The sequence below is a fragment of the Ranitomeya imitator genome, chromosome 3 (genome assembly GCF_032444005.1).
Source record: "Ranitomeya imitator isolate aRanImi1 chromosome 3, aRanImi1.pri, whole genome shotgun sequence".
Lineage (NCBI taxonomy): Eukaryota > Metazoa > Chordata > Amphibia > Anura > Dendrobatidae > Ranitomeya > Ranitomeya imitator.
The window spans coordinates 177,352,006-177,375,594 of NC_091284.1; positions in this window are offsets into that span (position 1 = coordinate 177,352,006).

Here is a 23,589-nt window from a genome sequence, read left to right on the forward strand (position 1 = left end):
GTTTTGGTCATTGCAAAGATGGCCGCCGCCATGGTCTTTTAGAAAATGGGTGCCGGAGATGTATACGCCCGATATCATCCATTGTATATTATATGGGGTGCGGGTCGCTACTGTCCCCTTATATATCTACTTAAGGCACTAGTCACATATCACTCACTTTATTCATTCAGCGCTACATATATGAAGCTTAGTTGGGATCCTGTGGCGATCTGATTCCACCAGTCATCGCAAAGATGGCCGCCGCCATGGTCTTTTAGAAAATGGACGTCGGTGGTGCGCATGCCCGGTGCCGTCCATTGTACCCGCCTTCTGACGGGGCTGTCAGCTATGGCAGGGTGTGCATACTATTGGTAGTCATACGGCGGAGTTCCGCCCTTATGCACGCCCAGCCGTGACGGCTCTGTTTGATGGTGTGCTCTGGACGCCACTGCGCATGCGCCATATTCACCGGCGCCACTTCCGGTTTTAACTATATTTAAGCACAATGAGATGTGCTATGTATATACCCTGTTGAAAAAGCTACGCAAAACGCGCGTCTGGGGGGTCAAGCGAGGTGGGGGTACCTTCCCTGACTACCAATGGGTAAGCATGAATTATATATAATTGTGTGACTCTATATACGGGGGTGGCCCTTTGTGTGTACTGCCAGACACAATACTATATATTTATATGGCCACGTATAGAACTTTGCGCCATGGACTCATGCTGCTACCATAAGGATGTATTATAGTACTCCCCCTTCAACTTGGTTACCGTCACGTTCACCTTTTAGTGTCTCCTGTTATATGGTTGTGCTGATAGCACACATATCTTGTACTTTGTGTATTGATACATTAATGTGATTGTTATAAATTAATAAATATTTTGAATATTTTTATACAACTATGTTGAAGTGGACTTTTTTGCTCCGTATTTTTGTGGTAGTACTTATAAGAAAAAGTGACCAAGTGCGAAGTAAAAATTCACTTATCCACAATATGTCCAAGCGGACCAAACAACATAGGGATACCAATATTTATTGTAATAGAAACCCTATATAGTATAGTAGTGACCAGTTCCAATTCCGATCCACATTTAGATTAGATACCAAATCATATACATTTATAGACTATGAAATTAGACAAGGGATCCCAATATCATGTACGATGTTTGATCCGCAAAAAATCACAGTCTCCACGTGGACTTGCTTACTCGGGTGAATGCATAAATTCCCACACTGTTTTGCAAAGGAAATAATTTGGAAAGATCTCACCCATCAGCAGCTCCGGTACCGACCATTACTTCTTCCCTTCCGGATAGCCGCTCTTTATGCTGAGAAAATGGGGTACTCTCGCCCTATTATGCCCTCTAAAGGCTATTGCGGCCCTAACCCCAAATTACTCCCGCCCTTACAAGGGCAGTCCACAGCTAACCCTTATGACATTAGCCCTAATCATCCCTGTGCGTCCCGACGCGTTTCGTCAATACTCAGACTCCTCAGGGGACCTCCACACTCTATTAGGGTACATCACTAACTACAGAAAAAACAGAGGTTCTTTCTTTGTTACTCTCGGGCTTATAGTGGTCATGTCACCATGCCCGCATCAGTTACTTAAATGGGCTAACTCCCAATTGGTCAAAAACAAATTATGACGCATTCCTCCAATCATAATGACTCACCCATTAATATTCCGCCGCTACCACACACCATCAGTCCTCCTGCATGTGTAGCAAAAATGGCCGCTGCGCTTCCGGTTCATACCCCGGAAGCTCACACAGCAGCATCCACAGCTCACCATGGTCTCCATTCGCAGCAACCTTGCGGCGTGTGTATCCAATATGGACGTTACACTTCCGGTTTAATATCCGGAAGTCTCTCCTGGGACGCATTGTGCGTTCCACAGGGAAATTCCATTACGGCCATTAAAAATGACGTCTTGTCGCATCTTGTTCCTCTGTCTTATTCTTATTTACATACGGGAACATTCAAAGAGCGGGGGAATTTCATATTTCATTTAACCTGCGTATATACTCTTAAGGCAATATAGAACGGAGTTATACACTACTCAAATTCCTACAGATATAATAAGGTTATGGGACATTTCTTATTTACACCCAGTTAATTACAAGGATTATTATATATTATATTATCCGACCCATAGATAGAAGTGCGCCAAACATTAACAGGGAAATAAAGCTCTTCTATGACCCATAAATAAAAAAGTGTTATGCTCCATCAATATTACCCATCTACTAATGGGTGTTACCCTCGGAATCGGCGCTGTCAGGTAGTTTACCTTCCTCAGAATATAGTATTAACAGTCTATTACAGGGCTGCCACTAGGAATTTCAGGGCCCAATACTGGCAAAATTTTCGGGGCCCCCTTAAGACTCCGCCCAGGCTCCACACCAGCCCTGCCTCCACTGTTGTGAATTCTGTGGCTGAGTTCACTTCTGTGGTCACAAGTGGTATTGCAGTCTCTGGGCTTCCTCCCTCAGGTGTTTTGGTGAGCTCGTTGGCTGCCTTGCTATTTAGCTCCACCTGAGGCTGTCTTCCTTGCTCCTTGTCAATGTTCCAGTGTTGGATCTGAGCTACTGCATCTTTCCTTGGGCCTGCTGCTCTGCTAGATAAGTGCTTCTAGTTTGTTTTCTGTTTTTTCTGTCCAGCTTGTTATTATCTTTTGCTGGAAGCTCTGAGAAGCAAAGGGGTGCACCGCCGTGCTGTTAGTTCGGCACGGTGGGTCTTTTTGCCCCTTTGCGTGGTTTTCGTTTTAGGGTTTTTTGTAGACTGCATAGTTCTCTTTGCTATCCTCGCTCTGTCTAGAATATCGGGCCTCACTTTGCTGAATCTATTTCATTCCTACGTTTGTCTTTTCATCTTGCTAACAGTCATTATATGTGGGGGGCTGCCTATTCCTTTGGGGTATTTCTCTGAGGTAAGTCAGGCTTGTATTTCTATCTTCAGGCTAGTCAGCTCCTCAGGCAGTGCCGAGTTGCATAGGTAGTGGATAGGCGCAATCCACTGCTGCTTCCAGTTGTGTGAGGACAGTTCAGGTACTGCAGTCTACAGAGATTCCACGTCTCAGAGCTCGTCCTATTGTTTTGGGTTATTGCCAGATCTCTGTATGTGCGCTGATTACTGCACGCTGTGTTGCCTGATTGCCAGCCATAACAGTACAAGGAGCCCTTTCAATGATTTCCAATAGAGGGAAAAAAGAAATCCTGACATCATTTTTTTTTCTTAGCTCTGTCTTCAGTCTTTTTTTTCCCCTAGACATTAGAGTGCTTCAGGACACAGCTGTGGACATGGATATTCAGGCTCTGTGCTCCTCAATGGATAATCTCGTTGTAAATGTACAAAAGATTCAAGATACTATTGATCAGAAATCGATGCTAGAACCAAGAATTCCGATTCCTGATTTGTTTTTTGGTGACAGAACTAAGTTCCTGAGCTTCAGAAATAATTGTAAGCTATTTTTGGCCTTGAAACCTCATTCTTCTGGTAATCCTATTCAACAGGTTTTGATTATTATTTCTTTTTTGCGCGGCGACCCACAGGACTGGGCGTTTTCTCTTGCACCAGGAGATTCTGCATTGAGTAATGTTGATGCATTTTTCCAGGCGCTGGGATTGCTTTACGATGAGCCTAATTCAGTGGATCAAGCTGAGAAAAATCTGCTGGCTTTATGCCAGGGTCAGGATGATGTAGAAGTATATTGTCAGAAATTTAGAAAATGGTCAGTACTCACTCTGTGGAATGAATCTGCACTAGCGGCTTTGTTCAGAAAGGGTCTCTCTGAAGCTCTTAAGGATGTAATGGTGGGATTTCCTATGCCTGCTGGTTTGAATGAGTCTATGTCCTTGGCCATTCAGATCGGTCGTCGCTTGCGCGAGCGTAAATCTGTGCACCATCTGGCGGTATTGTCTGAGAGTAAACCTGAGCCTATGCAGTGCGACAGGACTATGACTAAAGTAGAACGGCACGAACACAGACGTCTGAACAGACTGTGTTTCTATTGTGGTGATTCTACTCATGCTATTTCTAATTGTCCTAAACGCACTAGGCGGTTCGATAGCTCTGCCGTTATTGGTACTGTACAGTCCAAATTCCTTTTGTCCATTACCTTAATGTGCTCTTTGTCATCATATTCTGTCATGGCGTTTGTGGATTCAGGCGCTGCCCTGAATCTGATGGATTTGGATTATGCTAAACGTTGTGGATTTTTCTTGGAGCCTTTGCGGTGTCCTATTCCGTTGAGAGGAATTGATGCTACACCTCTGGCCAAGAATAAGCCTCAGTTCTGGGCCCAGCTGACCATGTGCATGGCTCCTGCACATCAGGAAGTTATTCGCTTTTTGGTACTGCATAATTTGCATGATGTGGTCGTGTTGGGGTTGCCATGGCTACAAACCCATAATCCAGTATTGGATTGGAACTCTATGTCGGTAACCAGCTGGGGTTGTCAGGGAGTACATGGTGATGTTCCATTTTTGTCTATTTCGTCATCCATTCCTTCTGACATCCCAGAGTTCTTGTCGGACTTTCAGGATGTATTTGAAGAGTCCAAGTCTGATGCCCTACCTCCGCATAGGAATTGTGATTGTGCTATCGATTTGATTCCTGGTAGTAAATTCCCTAAGGGTCGTTTATTTAATTTGTCCGTACCTGAACACACCGCTATGCGCAGTTATGTGAAGGAGTCCCTGGAGAAGGGACATATTCGCCCATCGTCGTCACCATTGGGAGCAGGGTTCTTTTTTGTAGCCAAGAAGGATGGTTCGCTAAGACCGTGTATTGATTACCGCCTTCTTAATAAGATCACTGTTAAGTTTCAGTATCCCTTGCCATTGATTTCTGACTTGTTTGCTCGGATTAAGGGGGCTAGTTGGTTTACTAAGATTGATCTTCGTGGTGCGTATAATCTGGTGAGAATCAGGCAGGGAGATGAATGGAAAACGGCATTTAATACGCCCGAGGGTCATTTTGAGTATCTGGTGATGCCGTTCGGACTTGCCAATGCTCCATCTGTTTTTCAGTCTTTTATGCATGACATTTTCCGTGAGTATCTGGATAAATTCTTGATTGTTTACTTGGATGACATTTTGATCTTCTCAGATGATTGGGAGTCTCATGTGAAGCAAGTCAGAATGGTTTTCCAGGTACTGCGTGCTAATTCCTTGTTCGTGAAGGGATCAAAGTGTCTCTTCGGTGTGCAGAAAGTTTCATTTTTGGGGTTCATCTTTTCCCCTTCTACTATCGAGATGGATCCGGTTAAGGTTCAGGCCATCCAGGATTGGACTCAGCCGACATCTCTAAAAAGTTTGCAGAAATTCCTGGGCTTTGCTAATTTTTATCGTCGCTTCATCTGTAATTTTTCTAGCATTGCCAGACCATTGACCGATTTGACCAAGAAGGGTGCTGATTTGGTTAATTGGTCTTCTGCTGCCGTGGAAGCTTTTCAGGAGTTGAAGCGTCGTTTTTGCTGTGCCCCTGTGTTGTGTCAACCTGATGTTTCTCTTCCGTTCCAGGTCGAGGTTGATGCTTCTGAGATTGGTGCAGGGGCGGTTTTGTCACAGAGAGGTTCTGGTTGCTCAGTGTTCAAACCATGTGCTTTCTTTTCCAGGAAATTTTCTGCTGCTGAGCGTAATTATGATGTGGGCAACCGAGAGTTGCTGGCCATGAAGTGGGCATTCGAGGAGTGGCGTCATTGGCTTGAGGGTGCTAAGCATCGCGTGGTGGTTTTGACTGATCATAAGAACCTTACTTATCTTGAGTCTGCCAAGCGCTTGAATCCTAGACAGGCCCGTTGGTCGTTGTTTTTTGCTCGTTTTGATTTTGTGATTTCATACCTTCCGGGCTCTAAAAATGTGAAGGCGGATGCTCTGTCTAGGAGTTTTGTGCCCGACTCTCCGGGGTTATCTGAGCCGGCGAGTATCCTCAAGGAAGGAGTCATTGTGTCTGCCATCTCCCCTGATTTGCGGAGAGTGTTGCAGAAATTTCAGGCTAATAAACCTGATCGTTGTCCGGCCGAGAAACTGTTCGTCCCTGATAGGTGGACTAGTAAAGTTATCTCTGAACTTCATTGTTCGGTGCTGGCCGGTCATCCAGGAATCTTTGGTACCAGGGAGTTGGTTGCTAGATCCTTCTGGTGGCCATCTCTGTCACGGGATGTGCGTGCTTTTGTGCAGTCCTGTGGAATTTGTGCTAGGGCTAAGCCCTGCTGTTCACGTGCCAGTGGGTTGCTTTTGCCCTTGCCGGTCCCTAAGAGGCCTTGGACACATATTTCGATGGATTTCATTTCTGACCTTCCCGTTTCTCAAAAGATGTCTGTCATTTGGGTGGTCTGTGATCGCTTTTCTAAAATGGTCCATCTGGTGCCCTTGGTTAAATTGCCTTCCTCCTCTGATTTGGTGCCTTTGTTCTTCCAGCATGTGGTTCGTTTACATGGCATTCCTGAGAATATTGTTTCTGACAGAGGTTCCCAGTTTGTCTCGAGGTTCTGGCGAGCCTTTTGTGGTAGGATGGGCATTGACCTATCTTTTTCCTCGGCCTTCCATCCTCAGACTAATGGCCAGACCGAACGAACTAATCAGACCTTGGAAACATATCTGAGATGTTTTGTTTCCGCTGACCAGGATGATTGGGTGTCATTTTTGCCGTTGGCTGAGTTCGCCCTTAATAATCGGGCCAGCTCGGCTACCTTGGTCTCTCCATTTTTCTGCAATTCTGGGTTCCATCCTCGTTTCTCTTCAGGACAGGTTGAGTCTTCGGACTGTCCTGGTGTGGATAATGTGGTGGACAGGTTGCAGCAGATCTGGACTCAGGTAGTGGACAATTTGACCTTGTCCCAGGAGAAGGCTCAGCTTTTCGCTAATCGCAGACGCCGTGTGGGTCCCCGACTTCGTGTTGGGGATCTGGTTTGGTTATCTTCTCGTCATATACCTATGAAGGTTTCCTCTCCTAAATTTAAACCTCGTTTTATTGGTCCGTATAGGATTTCTGAGATTCTCAATCCGGTGTCTTTTCGTCTGACCCTCCCAGACTCCTTTTCCATACATAATGTATTCCATAGGTCGTTGTTGAGGAGATACGTGGCACCTATGGTTCCATCTGTGGAGCCTCCTGCCCCTGTTTTGGTGGAGGGGGAATTGGAGTATATTGTGGAGAAGATTTTGGATTCTCGTGTCTCTAGACGGAAACTCCAGTATCTGGTCAAATGGAAGGGTTATGCTCAGGAAGATAATTCCTGGGTTTTTGCCTCTGATGTCCATGCCCCAGATCTTGTTCGTGCCTTTCATGTGGCTCATCCTGGTCGGCCTGGGGGTTCTGGTGAGGGTTCGGTGACCCCTCCTCAAGGGGGGGGTACTGTTGTGAATTCTGTGGCTGAGTTCACTTCTGTGGTCACAAGTGGTATTGCAGTCTCTGGGCTTCCTCCCTCAGGTGTTTTGGTGAGCTCGTTGGCTGCCTTGCTATTTAGCTCCACCTGAGGCTGTCTTCCTTGCTCCTTGTCAATGTTCCAGTGTTGGATCTGAGCTACTGCATCTTTCCTTGGGCCTGCTGCTCTGCTAGATAAGTGCTTCTAGTTTGTTTTCTGTTTTTTCTGTCCAGCTTGTTATTATCTTTTGCTGGAAGCTCTGAGAAGCAAAGGGGTGCACCGCCGTGCTGTTAGTTCGGCACGGTGGGTCTTTTTGCCCCTTTGCGTGGTTTTCGTTTTAGGGTTTTTTGTAGACTGCATAGTTCTCTTTGCTATCCTCGCTCTGTCTAGAATATCGGGCCTCACTTTGCTGAATCTATTTCATTCCTACGTTTGTCTTTTCATCTTGCTAACAGTCATTATATGTGGGGGGCTGCCTATTCCTTTGGGGTATTTCTCTGAGGTAAGTCAGGCTTGTATTTCTATCTTCAGGCTAGTCAGCTCCTCAGGCAGTGCCGAGTTGCATAGGTAGTGGATAGGCGCAATCCACTGCTGCTTCCAGTTGTGTGAGGACAGTTCAGGTACTGCAGTCTACAGAGATTCCACGTCTCAGAGCTCGTCCTATTGTTTTGGGTTATTGCCAGATCTCTGTATGTGCGCTGATTACTGCACGCTGTGTTGCCTGATTGCCAGCCATAACACTCCACCCCTTGAACTGTCCACAACCCCATTGCTGTCTCTTGGAAAAACTCCACTTCTCACCAATCACACATTAACAGTTCTCATCACCAGATCACACACATAGACAGCAGATTTTGTTTTGGCCAAAAGGATTTTTTAATCTGCCACGACGACAAGGTAGACTCTTTTGGCTGGGCCCTACTCTACTCTAACTTATTAAACAGTTGTTAAAATATGCAATACAATTTAGGTATATTTTTATTTATTTTTCAATTTTTCAAATGAACAATAATACCACATACAAGGGACAAATACCACAACACCATGACCAGACCAGGGCCGGCTCCAGGTTTTTGAGGGCCCCGGGCGAAAGAGTCTCAGTGGGCCCCCCTTTAACACATACCACGATTCATGATCGCATATAACACAGCCATGTAGTATATAACACAGCCCACGTAGTATATAACACAGCCACGTAGTATATAGCACAGCCCACGTAGCATATAACAGCCCATATAGTATATAGCACAGCCACATATTATATAACACAGCCCACGTAGTATATAGCACAGCCCATGTAGCATATAACAGCCCATATAGCATATAGCACAGCCCATGTAGTATATAACACGGCCCACGTAGTATATAGAACAGCCAAGTAGTATATAGCACAGCCCACGTAGCATATAACAGCCCACGCAGTATATAACACGGCCCATGTAGTATATAGAACAGCCATGTAGTATATAGCACAGCCCACGTAGCATATAACAGCCCATATAGTATATACCACAGCCACATATTAGATAACACGGCCCATGTAGCATATAGAACAGCCATGTAGTATATAGCACAACCCATGTAGCATATAACAGCCCATATAGTATATAGCACAGCCACATAGTATATAACACGGCCCATGTAGTATATAGAACAGCCATGTAGTATATAGCACAGCCCATGTAGCATATTACAGCCCATATAGTGTATAGCACAGCCCACGTAGTATATAACAGCCATGTAGTATATAGCACAGACATGTAGTATACAGCACAGCCCTCCTCCCCCCAAGAATGGCCCCATAGTCTAGTACTCACTGCTATAGTTACAAAAAAAACACTCCTCACCTCTCAACGTGCCCGAGCTGCTCCCTGCTCCGATCTCACGGGCTGCCGCTGCACTGCCTGACACACAGCGTGTGCGATGACATCATCGCGCACACGCAGCGGCAGAGGCAGAGTGGGGAATGATGGGAGAGGGAGCATCAGGTCATCCTCCATCATTTGCTCTGAACTTAACCGGCAGACGCCGGTATAGTTCAATGCGGTGGCGGGGGACTTGGCGTTGGCGACAGGCGGGCCCCCCTGCCTCACAGAGGCCCCATAGCGGCTGCGTGATGTGCCGCTAGCTGAGGGCCCCTGGGGGAGCGAGGGCCCTTAGCAGCTGCCTGCCCCTAACGCTGGCCCTGAATGGGCCCCCCTGTCTCCCCAGGGCCCCGGCACTTGCCCGGGTACGCCGGGTGCTGACTGTTATGATCCGGTGACCTTGGAGCAGCATGAAAACTTTCACTGGAGTAGGTGGTAACTATACTGACTGCAAATCCTGATCTTAACACCGCAACTAGAAGTAGCCGTGGGGTGTACCTAACAAGCCCTAGACACCTTGTCACAGCCGGAGGACTAAATACCGCTAAAGATGGAAATAGGAATACTACCTTGCCTCAGAGCAAAACCCCAAAGGATAGGCAGCCCCCCACAAATATTGGCTGTGAGTAGGAGAGGAAAGACACACACAGTCAGAAAACAGGATTTAACACAAGAGGCCACTCTAGCTAAAATAGGAAAGGATAGGACAGAGTTCTGTGCGGTCAGTATTAAAACCCTTCCAAAAATATCCACAGCAGATTATACAAAAAATTCCTCCATCTAACTAAAGACGTGGAACGTATATCTGCAACTCCAGAGACTACTAAACTCAGAGCAGGAATACAATCAAAAAACAAGCACACAGCTTGTGTGCCATAGAAAAAGAAACAGACACTTATCTTTGCTGAATTGGCAGCTAAGCAGAAGCCAAACAGAGATCCAACACTTCCCAAGAAACATTGACAACTGGCAAGGACTAATGAGTCCTGCAAACCTAAATACCCCAGTCAGAACTGCAATCAGCAGGTACACCTGTCCAGGACTGCAGCCCAGAGACAACTGCATTACCACCTACAACCACCGGAGGGAGCCAAAAAGCAGAATTCACAACAGCTGACGCCGGCCCTGGGCCAGACACCATATTATCACCATATAGTGACCTATAATACTATTTACAAGGAACAAATACAGCCACACCATGTACAGACCACATATTACCACCACAGTGACCGAACAATATCACATACAAGGGACAAATACCACCACAGCATGTACAGACCACATATTACCATCACACAGTGATCGAATAATAGCATATACAAGGACCAAATAACACCACACCGTGACCAGACCACATATTACCACTACATAGTGACCAAATAATAGCACATACAAGGAAAAAATGCCGCCACACCATGACCAGACAACATATTACCACCACATTGTGACTGAATAGTACAATACTGATCATTAATGAAGAAAAAATACTATCACCATAAGTGCCATTATACGCAGGAGATATGTATTTAGTATGCATTGTCTGTGTACAGGTAATACAGTGGTCACAGGTGCCATTATACACAGGAGCTCTATATAGTGTCAGTGTACAGGTAATACAGGAATCACCAGTGACATTATACACAGGAGCTCTGTATATAGGGTACAGTGTACATGTAATACAGTGATCACTAGTGACATTATATGCAGGAGCTCTGTATACAACGTATGGTGTCAGTATACAGGTAGCACACTGACTCACCAGTGACGTCTCTAGCTGAAATCCTTCATCTTTGCCTTTCGTTTAATCCAGCGCAGACCGCCATCACTTCTTTCAGCCAGGACTCGTCTCTGCATAAAATAACACAGTTATCTAGAGCACCGCTTCCAGAGCACATTCCCCTCTTTTTCCCTTTCTCCTACACATCTGAATATAGATGTTCACCCACCATTAATAGATAATTGGTTATTATGCAACCCACCATTCCAAATATAAATTATAATCCGCCACTGTGCCCCAACTATCTGTACATAACCACTTACCCTATTTAATATATAAATTAATTAGCACCTGTACTCTTTCCCCCAATTTATTACCAGTCACTTTATCCTCAACGACCCCACTATGTACCTCCCGCTCTAACCCTTACCCCGATTCATTATAGTTACATGCCCCTTCTGCCTCAGTTCATTGTCATGTCTTCTCTCTCTCCCACTCTCTGTTCATTATCAACTGCTCCTCCCCACCCTCAAAATTCAATATTTGCTCTCCCCACCTTCAATACACCATTTGCTCTCCACACCCCCACCTTCAATTCAATTGCCGTCCCCCGTCCATCACAGTCACTTGATGTGCAGTCCCCATCACCCCCACTCCATCATTTGCAGTCCACCTTCATCATTTAGTCCCATATCCCCCTTCAGTTTATCTGCAGTCCCCCTTCATCATTTGCAGCCCCCTATCATTTCATCATGTGCAGTGTTATGATCTGGTGGCCTTGGAGCAGCATGAGACGTACTCTGGAGAAGGTGGTACCTGTACTGACTGTAAACCCTGAACTTAGCAGCGCAACTAGAAGTAGCCGTGGGGGGTACCTAACACTCCCTAGACCCCTCGACACAGCCTAAGAACTAACTTCCCCTAAAGACAGAAACGGGAAAACTATCTTGCCTCAGAGAAAATCCCCAAAGGATAGACAGCCACCCACAAATATTGACGGTGAGAGGAGAGGGAAATAACATACGCAGACATGAAATCAGGATTTAGCATAGGAGGCCATACTAGCTAAAAAGGAAGAATAGGACAGAGTACTATGCGGTCAGTATTAAAACACTAGAAAATATCCACCACAGAAAATACAAATCACCACATCTGACTAAAGACATGGAGGGTATATCTGCATCTCCAGAGGCACAGCTTGGCTGCAAAAAAATCCTTCACAGACAAAGCTGGACAAGATAAAACATGAAAATGCACAGAACTATAAGGTCCACAGCTGTTATGATCTGGTGGCCTAGGAGCAGCATGAGACGGACTCTGGAGAAGGTGATCCCTGTACTGACCGCAATCCCTGAACCTAGCAGCGCAACTGGAAGTAGCCGTGGGGGGTACCTAACACTCCCTAGACCCCTCGACACAGCCTAAGATCTATCTACCCCTAAAGACAGAAACAGGAAACCTATCTTGCCTCAGAGAAAATCCCCAAAGGATAGATAGCCCCCCACAAATATTGACTGTGAGAGGAGAGGGAAATAACATACGCAGATATGAAATCAGATTTTAGCATAGGAGGCCATACTAGCTAAAAAGAAAGAATAGAACAGAGTACTATGCGGTCAGTATTAAAACACTAGAAAATATCCACCACAGAAAATACAAATCACCACATCTAACTAAAGACATGGAGGGTATATCTGCATCTCCAGAGACACAGCTTGGCTGCAAAAAATCCTTCACAGACAAAGCTGGACAAGACAAAAACATAAATATGCACAAAACTATAAGGTCCACAGCAGGTGGACAGCAAAAACAAAGCCAGGACTTATCTTTGTAGAAAAGCACAGCAAACTGGAGAGACCAGCAGGGAAGTGAATCCTCCAAAAACAATGGACAACTGGCAGGGACTAAAGAGTCCTGCAAAGCTATATACACCAGTCAGTTTTGCAATTAGTAGATACACCTGTCCAATCCTGCAGTCCAGGCACAACTGCATTACCATCTACAACCACCGGAGGGAGCCCAAAAGCTGAATTCACAACACACAGCAGGTGGACAGCAAAAACAAAGCCAGAACTTATCTTTGTAGAAATGAACAGCAGAACAGGAGAGACCAGGTATGGATGCGAATCCTCCAAAAACAATGGGCAACTGGCACTGACTAAGGGATAAAGCAGGGCTAAATAGCCCAGCCCAAATTGCAAAAAATAGATACACCTGATAAATGCTGCGATCCAACTACCGCAGCACTACCACTCACAACCACCGGAGGGAGCCCAAGAGCAGAATTCACAACAGTGCAGTACCCCCTCAAACACAATTCATCATCTGCAGTCTCCATCACCCCCACATCATCATTTGCAGTCCCCATTATTTGCAATCCCCATCACCCCCATCTCATTTCCAGTCCCCATCACCCCTGCATCATTTGCAGTCACCATCACCCCCACATCATCATTTGCAGTCCCCATCACCCCCACTTCATCATTTGCAGTACCCATCATCATTTGCAATCTCCATCACCCCCACATCATCATTTGCAGTTGACATCACCCCCACTTCATCATTTGCAGTCCCCATCATCCCCACATCATCATTTGCAGTCGCCATAACCCTCACATCATCATTTGCAGTCCCCATCACCCCCACATCATCATTTGCAGTCCCCATCACCCCCACATCATCATTTGCAGTCAACATCACCCCCACTTCATCATTTGCAGTCCCCATCATCCCCACATCATCATTTGCAGTCCCCATAACCCTCACATCATCATTTGCAGTCCCGATCACCCCTACATTATCATTTGCAGTCCCCATCACCCCACATCATCATTTGCAGTCCCCATCACCCCCACTTCATCATTTGCAGTCCCCATCATCCCCACATCATCATTTGCAGTCCCCATAACCCTCACATCATCATTTGCAGTCCCCATCACCCCCACATCATCATTTGCAGTCCCCATCACCCCCACATCATCATTTGCAGTTGACATCTGTTATGGCTGGCAATCAGGCAACACAGCGTGCAGTAATCAGCGCACATACAGAGATCTGGCAATAACCCAAAACAATAGGACGAGCTCTGAGACGTGGAATCTCTGTAGACTGCAGTACCTGATCTATCCTCACACAACTGGAAGCAGCAGTGGATTGCGCCTATCAACTACCTATGCAACTCGGCACTGCCTGAGGAGCTGACTAGCCTGAAGATAGAAATACAAGCCTGACTTACCTCAGAGAAATACCCCAAAGGAATAGGCAGCCCCCCACATATAATGACTGTTAGCAAGATGAAAAGACAAACGTAGGAATGAAATAGATTCAGCAAAGTGAGGCCCGATATTCTAGACAGAGCGAGGATAGCAAAGAGAACTATGCAGTCTACAAAAAACCCTAAAACGAAAACCACGCAAAGGGGCAAAAAGACCCACCGTGCCGAACTAACAGCACGGCGGTGCACCCCTTTGCTTCTCAGAGCTTCCAGCAAAAGATAATAACAAGCTGGACAGAAAAAACAGAAAACAAACTAGAAGCACTTATCTAGCAGAGCAGCAGGCCCAAGGAAAGATGCAGTAGCTCAGATCCAACACTGGAACATTGACAAGGAGCAAGGAAGACAGACTCAGGTGGAGCTAAATAGCAAGGCAGCCAACGAGCTCACCAAAACACCTGAGGGAGGAAGCCCAGAGACTGCAATACCACTTGTGACCACAGAAGTGAACTCAGCCACAGAATTCACAACAGTACCCCCCCCTTGAGGAGGGGTCACCGAACCCTCACCAGAACCCCCAGGCCGACCAGGATGAGCCACATGAAAGGCACGAACAAGATCTGGGGCATGGACATCAGAGGCAAAAACCCAGGAATTATCTTCCTGAGCATAACCCTTCCATTTGACCAGATACTGGAGTTTCCGTCTAGAGACACGAGAATCCAAAATCTTCTCCACAATATACTCCAATTCCCCCTCCACCAAAACAGGGGCAGGAGGCTCCACAGATGGAACCATAGGTGCCACGTATCTCCTCAACAACGACCTATGGAATACATTATGTATGGAAAAGGAGTCTGGGAGGGTCAGACGAAAAGACACCGGATTGAGAATCTCAGAAATCCTATACGGACCAATAAAACGAGGCTTAAATTTAGGAGAGGAAACCTTCATAGGTATATGACGAGAAGACAACCAAACCAGATCCCCAACACGAAGTCGGGGTCCCACACGGCGTCTGCGATTAGCGAAAAGCTGAGCCTTCTCCTGGGACAAGGTCAAATTGTCCACTACCTGAGTCCAGATCTGCTGCAACCTGTCCACCACATAATCCACACCAGGACAGTCCGAAGACTCAACCTGTCCTGAAGAGAAACGAGGATGGAACCCAGAATTGCAGAAAAATGGAGAGACCAAGGTAGCCGAGCTGGCCCGATTATTAAGGGCGAACTCAGCCAACGGCAAAAATGACACCCAATCATCCTGGTCAGCGGAAACAAAACATCTCAGATATGTTTCCAAGGTCTGATTGGTTCGTTCGGTCTGGCCATTAGTCTGAGGATGGAAGGCCGAGGAAAAAGATAGGTCAATGCCCATCCTACCACAAAAGGCTCGCCAGAACCTCGAGACAAACTGGGAACCTCTGTCAGAAACAATATTCTCAGGAATGCCATGTAAACGAACCACATGCTGGAAGAACAAAGGCACCAAATCAGAGGAGGAAGGCAATTTAACCAAGGGCACCAGATGGACCATTTTAGAAAAGCGATCACAGACCACCCAAATGACAGACATCTTTTGAGAAACGGGAAGGTCAGAAATGAAATCCATCGAAATATGTGTCCAAGGCCTCTTCGGGACAGGCAAGGGCAAAAGCAACCCACTGGCACGTGAACAGCAGGGCTTAGCCCTAGCACAAATTCCACAGGACTGCACAAAAGCACGCACATCCCGTGACAGAGATGGCCACCAGAAGGATCTAGCAACCAACTCCCTGGTACCAAAGATTCCTGGATGACCGGCCAGCACCGAACAATGAAGTTCAGAGATAACTTTACTAGTCCACCTATCAGGGACGAACAGTTTCTCGGCCGGACAACGATCAGGTTTATTAGCCTGAAATTTCTGCAACACTCTCCGCAAATCAGGGGAGATGGCAGACACAATGACTCCTTCCTTGAGGATACTCGCCGGCTCAGATAACCCCGGAGAGTCGGGGACACAAAACTCCTAGACAGAGCATCCGCCTTCACATTTTTAGAGCCCGGAAGGTATGAAATCGCAAAATCAAAACGAGCAAAAAATAACGACCAACGGGCCTGTCTAGGATTCAAGCGCTTGGCAGACTCAAGATAAGTAAGGTTCTTATGATCAGTCAAAACCACCACGCGATGCTTAGCACCCTCAAGCCAATGACGCCACTCCTCGAATGCCCACTTCATGGCCAGCAACTCTCGGTTGCCCACATCATAATTACGCTCAGCAGCAGAAAATTTCCTGGAAAAGAAAGCACATGGTTTGAACACTGAGCAACCAGAACCTCTCTGTGACAAAACCGCCCCTGCACCAATCTCAGAAGCATCAACCTCGACCTGGAACGGAAGAGAAACATCAGGTTGACACAACACAGGGGCACAGCAAAAACGACGCTTCAACTCCTGAAAAGCTTCCACGGCAGCAGAAGACCAATTAACCAAATCAGCACCCTTCTTGGTCAAATCGGTCAATGGTCTGGCAATGCTAGAAAAATTACAGATGAAGCGACGATAAAAATTAGCAAAGCCCAGGAATTTCTGCAAACTTTTTAGAGATGTCGGCTGAGTCCAATCCTGGATGGCCTGAACCTTAACCGGATCCATCTCGATAGTAGAAGGGGAAAAGATGAACCCCAAAAATGAAACTTTCTGCACACCGAAGAGACACTTTGATCCCTTCACGAACAAGGAATTAGCACGCAGTACCTGGAAAACCATTCTGACTTGCTTCACATGAGACTCCCAATCATCTGAGAAGATCAAAATGTCATCCAAGTAAACAATCAAGAATTTATCCAGATACTCACGGAAAATGTCATGCATAAAAGACTGAAAAACAGATGGAGCATTGGCAAGTCCGAACGGCATCACCAGATACTCAAAATGACCCTCGGGCGTATTAAATGCCGTTTTCCATTCATCTCCCTGCCTGATTCTCACCAGATTATACGCACCACGAAGATCAATCTTAGTAAACCAACTAGCCCCCTTAATACGAGCAAACAAGTCAGAAATCAATGGCAAGGGATACTGAAACTTAACAGTGATCTTATTAAGAAGGCGGTAATCAATACACGGTCTTAGCGAACCATCCTTCTTGGCTACAAAAAAGAACCCTGCTCCCAATGGTGACGACGATGGGCGAATATGTCCCTTCTCCAGGGACTCCTTCACATAACTGCGCATAGCGGTGTGTTCAGGTACGGACAAATTAAATAAACGACCCTTAGGGAATTTACTACCAGGAATCAAATCGATAGCACAATCACAATTCCTATGCGGAGGAAGGGCATCAGACTTGGACTCTTCAAATACATCCTGAAAGTCCGACAAGAACTCTGGGATGTCAGAAGGAATGGATGACGAAATAGACAAAAATGGAACATCACCATGTACTCCCTGACAACCCCAGCTGGTTACCGACATAGAGTTCCAATCCAATACTGGATTATGGGTTTGTAGCCATGGCAACCCCAACACGACCACATCATGCAAATTATGCAGTACCAAAAAGCGAATAACTTCCTGATGTGCAGGAGCCATGCACATGGTCAGCTGGGCCCAGTACTGAGGCTTATTCTTGGCCAGAGGTGTAGCATCAATTCCTCTCAACGGAATAGGACACCGCAAAGGCTCCAAGAAAAATCCACAACGTTTAGCATAATCCAAATCCATCAGATTCAGGGCAGCGCCTGAATCCACAAACGCCATGACAGAATATGATGACAAAGAGCACATTAAGGTAATGGACAAAAGGAATTTGGACTGTACAGTACCAATAACGGCAGAGCTATCGAACCGCCTAGTGCGTAGCATGAGTAGAATCACCACAATAGAAACACAGTCTGTTCAGACGTCTGTGTTCGTGCCGTTCTACTTTAGTCATAGTCCTGTCGCACTGCATAGGCTCAGGCTTACTCTCAGACAATACCGCCAGATGGTGCACAGATTTACGCTCGCGCAAGCGACGACCGATCTGAATGGCCAAGGACATAGACTCATTCAAACCAGCAGGCATAGGAAATCCCACCATTACATCCTTAAGAGCTTCAGAGAGACCATTTCTGAACAAAGCCGCTAGTGCAGATTCATTCCACAGAGTGAGTACTGACCATTTTCTAAATTTCTGACAATATACTTCTACATCATCCTGACCCTGGCATAAAGCCAGCAGATTTTTCTCAGCTTGATCCACTGAATTAGGCTCATCGTAAAGCAATCCCAGCGCCTGGAAAAATGCATCAACATTACTCAATGCAGAATCTCCTGGTGCAAGAGAAAACGCCCAGTCCTGTGGGTCGCCGCGCAAAAAAGAAATAATAATCAAAACCTGTTGAATAGGATTACCAGAAGAATGAGGTTTCAAGGCCAAAAATAGCTTACAATTATTTCTGAAGCTCAGGAACTTAGTTCTGTCACCAAAAAACAAATCAGGAATCGGAATTCTTGGTTCTAGCATCGATTTCTGATCAATAGTATCTTGAATCTTTTGTACATTTACAACGAGATTATCCATTGAGGAGCACAGAGCCTGAATATCCATGTCCACAGCTGTGTCCTGAAGCACTCTAATGTCTAGGGGAAAAAAAAGACTGAAGACAGAGCTAAGAAAAAAAAATGATGTCAGGATTTCTTTTTTCCCTCTATTGGAAATCATTGAAGGGCTCCTTGTACTGTTATGGCTGGCAATCAGGCAACACAGCGTGCAGTAATCAGCGCACATACAGAGATCTGGCAATAACCCAAAACAATAGGACGAGCTCTGAGACGTGGAATCTCTGTAGACTGCAGTACCTGATCTATCCTCACACAACTGGAAGCAGCAGTGGATTGCGCCTATCAACTAACTATGCAACTCGGCACTGCCTGAGGAGCTGACTAGCCTGAAGATAGAAATACAAGCCTGACTTACCTCAGAGAAATACCCCAAAGGAATAGGCAGCCCCCCACATATAATGACTGTTAGCAAGATGAAAAGACAAACGTAGGAATGAAATAGATTCAGCAAAGTGAGGCCCGATATTCTAGACAGAGCGAGGATAGCAAAGAGAACTATGCAGTCTACAAAAAACCCTAAAACGAAAACCACGCAAAGGGGCAAAAAGACCCACCGTGCCGAACTAACAGCACGGCGGTGCACCCCTTTGCTTCTCAGAGCTTCCAGCAAAAGATAATAACAAGCTGGACAGAAAAAACAGAAAACAAACTAGAAGCACTTATCTAGCAGAGCAGCAGGCCCAAGGAAAGATGCAGTAGCTCAGATCCAACACTGGAACATTGACAAGGAGCAAGGAAGACAGACTCAGGTGGAGCTAAATAGCAAGGCAGCCAACGAGCTCACCAAAACACCTGAGGGAGGAAGCCCAGAGACTGCAATACCACTTGTGACCACAGAAGTGAACTCAGCCACAGAATTCACAACAGACATCACCCCCACTTCATCATTTGCAGTCCCCATCATCCCCACATCATCATTTGCAGTCCCCATCATCCCCACATCATCATTTGCAGTCCCCATCACACCCACATCATCATTTGCAGTCCCCATCACCCCCACATCATCATTTGCAGTCCCCATCACCCCCACTTCATCATTTGCAGTCCCCTATCCCCCTTTAATTCATCTGCAGTCCAACTTACTTCATCATTTGCAGCCCCCTATCATTTCATCATGTGCAGTACCCCCTCAAACACACTTAATCATCTGCAGCCCCCTATAATTTCATCATGCGCAGTGCCCCCTCAAACACACTTCATCATGTGCAGCCCCCTATCATTTCATCATGCGCAGTGCCCCCTCAAACTCGTCATCATCTGCAGCCCCCTATCATTTCATCATCTGCAGCCCCCTATCATTTCATCATCTGCAGCCCCCTATCATTTCATCATGTGCAGTACTCCCTCCAACAGACTCCATCATCTGCAGTCTCCTATCATTTCATCATGTGCAGTACCCCCTCAAACACATTTCATCATCTGCAGCCCCCTATCATTTCATCATCTGCAGCCCCCTATCATTTCATCATCTGCAGCCCCTTATCATTTCATCATCTGCAGCCCCCTATCATTTCACCATGTGCAGTACCCCCTCAAACACACTCCATCATCTGCAGTCTCACTCCCCCCCACCTGTTTTTATACTTACCTCAGTCGTTCCTGGGGCGTCTAGTGTTGTCAGCAGTGAAGCAGCAGCTAGAATGTATGGGCTGCTGAGAGGACCTGACAGGAGCCCCTACATTCTAGCACATTCACTACTGAGATTGCTAGAATGCATGGGCTGTAGTCAGGACCTGCAGGGAGCCCATACATTCTAGCTACAGCCGAGCAGGAGCTGCGCAGCCGACTAGGTAAGACAGCCGTGCACAGCTCCAAGAAGGCTCCTGGGCCCCAGCGCCGACGTGTGCGCTGCAGTGCACAGTATTTTAGTGCATGATGGGGCCCGATCAGTAGAAGCACAACAGTGGGGCCCCGGATCTGCGGGCCCCTCTGTGTACTGCTGCTGACCGGGCCCCATACAGCAGAAAGGGCAGTAATGCCCTGATGGCGGCCCTGGTCTATTAGCTATAAACAGTTGAAGGCGGACAATTACTTGAATTTTTTAAATAAAGCAACCATAGTTTACTTGCTCATTAAGCCCTCTTGGAGCCACCGTATTCAGGTGGAAAATCCATCTGGTTTCTTTTTGTAATATCTTTTTGTCCCAATTGCCGCCTCTTAAAGGTTTCGCCACTTTTTCAATACCCATAAATTTAATGGAATCTGTGTTGCCTCCTTGACAGATGTTCACATGGCGAGCAATGGGGGTCTCTCTCTTATGAACAATGTCCCCAATATGCTCCCTAATCCTACGTTTGAATTCTCTGGTCGTTTTCCCCACGTACTCTTTCCCACATGTACAGGTAGCTCTATAGATTACTCCTTTGCTACTACAATTAATGAATTCTCTGATCGTGTACTATTTCCCAGTCACATTACTGGTGAATCCATTTCCTGTATTAAAGGGAACCTGTCACCCCCGTTTTTTGAGATTGAGCTATAAATACTGTTAAATAGGGCCTGCGCTGTGCGTTACTATAGTGTATGTAGTGTACCCTGATTCCCCATGTATGCTGAGAAATACATTACCAAAGTCGCCGTTTTCGCCTGTCAATCAGGCTGGTCTGGTCAGGTGGGCGTGTTCACAGCGCTCTTTTCTTCCCCAGCTTTCCGTTGGTGGCGTAGTGGTGTGCGCATGTCCAGAGTTCCGACTTCCCTGCGCCCACGTGAAGACACAGCGCGCGATCTGCGCTGTAATCCCTTGCATCGGTGGGGGCGGCCATCTTCCTGGGGCCGCGCGTGCGCAGATGGAGTGCTCTGCTGCACGGGGCTTCAGGAAAATGGCCGCGGGATGCCGCGCGTGCGCATTAGAGATCGCGGCGGCCATTTTCCCAAAGCCGAGATGCAAACTCGGCTTTGGGAAAATGGCCGCCGCGATCTCTAATGCGCACGCGCGGCATCCCGCGGCCATTTTCCTGAAGCCCCGTGCAGCAGAGCACTCCATCTGCGCACGCGCGGCCCCAGGAAGATGGCCGCCCCCACCGATGCAAGGGATTACAGCGCAGATCGCGCGCTGTGTCTTCACGTGGGCGCAGGGAAGTCGGAACTCTGGACATGCGCACACCACTACGCCACCAACGGAAAGCTGGGGAAGAAAAGAGCGCTGTGAACACGCCCACCTGACCAGACCAGCCTGATTGACAGGCGAAAACGGCGACTTTGGTAATGTATTTCTCAGCATACATGGGGAATCAGGGTACACTACATACACTATAGTAACGCACAGCGCAGGCCCTATTTAACAGTATTTATAGCTCAATCTCAAAAAACGGGGTGACAGGTTACCTTTAATGTGAGAACAGGCCACACAGTGTCCACACCTAAAACACCCCTTTGTGTTACTTGTTAGCTATGTTCCAACAGTGGGACGCTTAAAGTGGCTCTTAACGAATCTATCTTTCAGTGAGCGGCCTCTACTGTAAGTAATCAATGGTCGCTCCGTTAGTTCTTTACCAATATCTGGATCCATTAGTAAAATAGACCAATGTTTTGTTAGAATTTTGCATACTTCATGTGCTCCATTATCAAACATAGTGATTAGTCTCATCTGTCCTTTATTAGCCGCTCTATGAGCCGGCCTCAATAATTCTGACCCCTTTTTATACTTAACCTCCTTATATGCCCGCTTAAGAATGTCAGGAGGGTAACCTCTCTCTAAGAACTTGCTACGCAGTTCCTGTGCCTGTTCTTCAAATGCTTCCTCAGTAGAGCAATTTCTTCGGATCCTGAGGTACAGGCTTTTGGGTATCCCTCTTTTCAAATGTGTTGGGTGGCTGCTCTCCCACCTAAGTAGTGAATTTGTTGTGGTAGGTTTTTTATATGTGCACAAAGTCAATGTGCCCTCCTCCTTCCTGATCAGGATATCTAGGAATGGCAGCGATGACGACTTGATCACGGATGTAAAGAAGAGACCCAAATCATTATTATTGAGGGTATCCACAAATGATGTAAAATTTTCCACCAAATCACCCCATATCACCAGGATGTCGTCAATATATCTAATCCAAAAATCGATACATCCGATATTCTCCATCTCACTGCCAAAGACACAAGTCTCATCCCACCAGCCCAGAACAGATTTGCACACGTGGGGGCACAAGGGCACCCCATCGCAGTGCCCCTGAACTGGTGGTATATCTTTTGATCAAAGAGGAAGAAGTTCCTCGTTAGACAAAACCGCATCAGTTTTAACACAAACTCATTATGCGTGCGAAACTGGCAACCTCTCGTCCTCAGAAAATATTGAATTGCTTTCAACCCTTTATCATAGCCCCTCTGAGTTTTATACCTTTGCCCAAAACTAAGGGGCTCCCTTCTGGATTACCTCATGGGGTGGGCAGAGCTTTGGAATGCACTTCTCTTTCTTGAGTATATGAAAGAACATCATCCCACATATCTTGGCATATGAACCTCGTAGAAAGAAGACACCCGTCTCGTTATGCTCAGCATGACATGGGGGTTCATTTAAGTTAGACCTGGGGTTTCTGGGTGACCCAGTTACGTAGTAACCCGTTTTTCAATTGTGCTGGTTCTGGAACCTAGGAAACTCACTGGTTGGTAGTTTTACCGAGGCAGATGCCAAAAATGTACCGTATTTGTCCCTCTTCTATCATTAACGAGTGCTATGATATTTACGTTTGCAAAGAGAAAGAAACCTTGTTTTTTTCCATGTACTTCAACTTGTACTTTCAGTTTAAGGCCATAAAACTCCTCAGTGAGGGCTGCTGGTATGCTTGTCTCACAATACAGCTGTATAGCGTGGGGGGGTGGATTCAAAACGCAACGTGTGTCTGGAACCATAGACCTT